Source organism: Oryzias latipes, chromosome 22, assembly GCF_053564925.1.
Source record: "Oryzias latipes strain Hd-rR chromosome 22, Olatipes_Hd-rR_3.1".
Taxonomy (NCBI): Eukaryota; Metazoa; Chordata; class Actinopteri; order Beloniformes; family Adrianichthyidae; genus Oryzias; species Oryzias latipes.
The window spans coordinates 10,879,590-10,883,984 of NC_136258.1; positions in this window are offsets into that span (position 1 = coordinate 10,879,590).

Consider the following 4,395-nt stretch of genomic DNA (forward strand, 5'->3'; position numbering starts at 1 on the left):
GATGATGGACAGTGAGTACGTTGGTAAAAGGATGCCGAAGTTGGAGCTACCAGGAAAAAGGTCTATAGTAAAAACCAAAACAAATGATTCATGGCTGTAGTTAAGGAGGACATGAGATTTGTTGGTATTAGTGAGGAGGATGCAGAGGATTGGGTTAAGTGAGGGCAGATGATTCGCTGCTGTGACCACTAAAAGGAGCAGCTGGAATATAACAAAACCAAAACATGCTTATTTGTGCTTAAGAAATTACACATTTTTATACACATGTTAAACCATCGGAAGTATATGTTCAAATCTGAATATTTTCTTCTTTTGTGCAAATGTACAGCCTAAAAATTGGACAGCAACAATTTTATTCCAGTGTAGTTTTAGGAAACATGTTCATTAGTCCTCATAACAAGCCATTTATTTCTTCAATTCATATTCTCTCCTTTATTTCAGTGGGTTACCTGAGTAAAAGTGTTTGTAATGGGACTACATTGAACACTATTTCTTAATTACCATCTCTAATTAGCCTAATTTTGGTCACTATTCTAGTATCCTCTATTACAAAATGAGACAGATTGGATTTCTAGGAATTAAGTAAAATGAATGAGATTTACATCGTCATCTCTTCTGAAATGCAAAGATGATATTACATAAAGACTGAAATATTTGTCTCACCTTCTTGGATTTGTTTTTCTTTTCTTTCTGCTCAGCTTTGGATGCAAATGGCGCACTGGTACACTTTGTGGTCTCTAGGGCATGCTTTCAATTATTTTGTTAAAGGTACGTTGTGTATAAACTCATCTTTGCTCCTTTTTGCCTCATCTTTCTCACTCCTGTATCCCTTAAAATGTAGCTCTGCAGCTTAGTGTTTGTCTGCCACACCCGCGTGATCCCATTTCATAAACCCTACCTTGGCTGCTCACACCGGAGCACTGGCACAGACTTTATTAGTAATGCCAGCCTTGTTGTTGTTGTTATTGTTTACGGCTGGAAACGGGAGAAAAATGGCAGACATGCAGGAGAGGCTTATCTGTCAAGGTGCACACAGCAACAAAGCAGAAACACGCAGTCAATACAAAAAGGCAAACATGTCAACACAGACTCACAATGAGCCACAGGAGCATGCATGTAAGTGCAGATAAGTAGCACAACAAATGGTTTCCATGTAATGTGCATTAACGAAGGCACACTCATAAGTACTCAGATCAACAAAAGCTGCTGGGTTAAGATGAAAAATCCACGAGTTGGAGATAATTTCAGGGCGATTGTGACCTTGTCTTGTTAGGTTCTGTTTGAGTAAGAGGCTTGGAAGAGAGGCTTATCTGTTTGGTTCTGCAAACACACACGCACACACACACACACACACACACACACACACACAAAGACCTGTGTACATAAAGACACTTTTAGAAGCCTTACTTTTGTCCACGTAGATACACAACGTTGCAAACAGATTTCAGCACAAAATGGACTCCAGAGATTTCCCACAGTCAAACAAATACATTCTCAGCTCGCTGGGTCACAGAGAAGATACCACGACCTGGAGGACAGTCTCCAGTTTGTCTAGCACGCCCTTTAGTGCTGTTACTTTGGTGATTTGTATGCACAGGAAGAGGTGGGGTTTATCTCATTGATGGGGAGAGAAAGGTAGGAAGGACGATGCATCACACATAGGTGATGGTAATCTGTAATCAAAAATAACTCTGAAAGCTCAGTGTATTGATTGTTGACTACATAGCGTACAGGGAATGAAATACTTTTTATATACTATAAGATTAGATACAATGATTTACCTTCAACTCAGTGAAAATATCTATCTATGCCAAATCCATGGCAGCCACTTGGTGCTTCTAGGCATACAGAAAAGACAGAGATGACCTGATGATCTTTAGTGACGAAGACCAGAGAATAGCCTTCTTGATTTGACATGCCAAAAATGTCAGACAAAAATGAATGAATGTAGTACTAAATTCCTGAAAATAAATGTGTGATGGCTACCAATTAGACACTGACACAAACACACAGAGAAAAGATAGGAGAGTGAAAAACCTTGAGTGCTCTGATGCTTATTGATCACTTCTGCTAAATCATTCGGATGGTAGATTCTGAATTTGATGTCAACATCATGAAAGCAGGATCCATCTTGGCATGAAATTGCTGTGTCTTGCTCAAAGTCATGTAAAGTTGTGTTCTTGGGGGATAGTGAGAAAAAAAAAAATAGCTACGTGTCCCGTACAGGATTGCCCACTCGTCTGCAGACAGCCCATATCCTCTAACCTTTTTAAAGCAGTCGTCCCTTCCAAAGCACTTCCCTGTATTACAAAGGGTTTCAGGGCCTCCTTTGCAGTGGCCCAGCACTTTACTGATTTCTATTTTTAAACATCTTAAATTCCCAAAAGTGTCACGGATCCAAACGTTGCACAGACCTTTTCCAGAATGCAGAATGTGTTTTCCACTGTTTAGATATATAAACCTGGGATGTAGAACCTTTAAACTTCAGGAAGCTGATCAGAAATCAAACAAATATTTTAAAAAACAAAATTTTTTCTACTTATTTCTTTTCGTAACCCTGCAGGGTTCGTAGTCTGGTTTTCTAAGTCCAGTTTCCTTGAAAAACAAAACAATTGTAGAAATGGAGGTTAAACTAAATACATACAGTATCTTAGAATTAGCATAATTAGCTGACCACTCTACATTTCACTGGTGTGTCTTGGTTGATGGTTGGTCTGGGGGCTGCTAATCATTTCTTTTCAATGTATTTATTTGTCTATTGTTGTTTTTCAAAATTAATGCAATGACCTATCTCCTCTCAATTAATGGCTGCTCATTTTTCTGTCAGACAGTTTTTTTTAACCATAGATAAACAATTGCAGTGAAGGTCACTGTGAGACAGAGACATGTTTAGTTACACTGGTAGAAAGATGGAGCTTTTCTTCATTATGTGTGTGTTTACGCCTGCATGCAAGTGTGTGTGTGTGTGTGTGTGTGTGCTTACACTTTATTATGGAAAGAAAGTGCTCCCCAGCCTTATTATCCTACAACAAAGCTGAACGTGTCAGAGCTGTCAAAGCTTTGGCTGCTAATGAACTTCAGGCTGCATTTGGAAAAGCCTCACGGACGGCAAATAACTGCAAAAAAGGCCACATTTAGTGTTGACTTCTTAACCTCTGAACTTTTTTCTTTTTTCATGAAGCCTAAAAGAACGTAAATAGAAATGCAGTTTTGTCAAATTTAAGATTCCTTTGATCCCTCTGCAGCTTTAAAGGATCTTCCACTAAACATGATGAGTCGGCCTTCATTATTCATAACCACTGACAACAAACCCATTAAATGAGTCTCTGCGACATCAGTGTGGAAAATACAACCAAATTAGATTGAACTAAAATCTCCCAAAGGTGTTTTTAATTTTATTTTTTTTATTTTTTGCATACATACCTAAAGCGGAATTTTAGGGCCAGTGTACAAACAATTTCTTTTTTAATTTACTAGAAAAAAAGTCACAACTGTTAAACTACAAGATCTTAAGTCGTAAATTTTTGTAATAAACTCGTAAATTTACAAGATGAAAACTGGAAAATTTGCGACTTAAAATCTCATAAATGTACGAGAAAAAAAGTCATAGATTAACAAGAAAAAAACTCCAACGTTGTCTGTTTATCGGAGCCTGGCTTGAAGATGAAATATGTGGAGCCTTTTGTGAAGCTTTATTATTACTGTATAGCTATATACCCGAGTAGGCAAAACTCTAGGCTAGGGTGAAGTGTCTCTCCTATGACTAAACTAATTTCTCTGCACACTGCCTTCTGAAACAAGGAGAATAAAATCACTTTCACATAAGCAGGACAATCTGCTTCCTACCAATTCTCATTTGGGACAGGGATTGCACTTTTTTTTTTAAAGTTGAATGTTGAATTTTGTAAATAAACTAGTAAAAAAAAAAAAAAAGGAAAATTTCTAAAAATAAATAAAAAGCACATTTTAATATGTTGTGCCAAGTATTGCATCCTGGGGATTTTCATGGACGTGAAAATTGTGAGCACAATTTTAGATCTTAGGGAATATATTCATTATGAGACGTCCATAGAAGTGATTTTCTGAATAACACAAGAAAATGTTAGGTCTGCTTTAAACACATTTATCTACATTCGTTCTTTTTACTACATGTACAAACTTGAAAAAGAAGATGGCAAAAAAATCTAGAAAAATCTACCTGTATGCAGGTTAACACACCACTGACTGTGTGGACACAGGTGTCCAGCAAGTCTTTTCTTCGTTTGTGGACTTTAAAACAATTACCGATTCTTAACCCTTGTGCTATCTTAGATGACCCCACCCTTACATTGAAGTGTTCCCCCTACCATGACAAAGGTGGATAAAGGTGGAAAGATTTCATGTAATCCATGGACA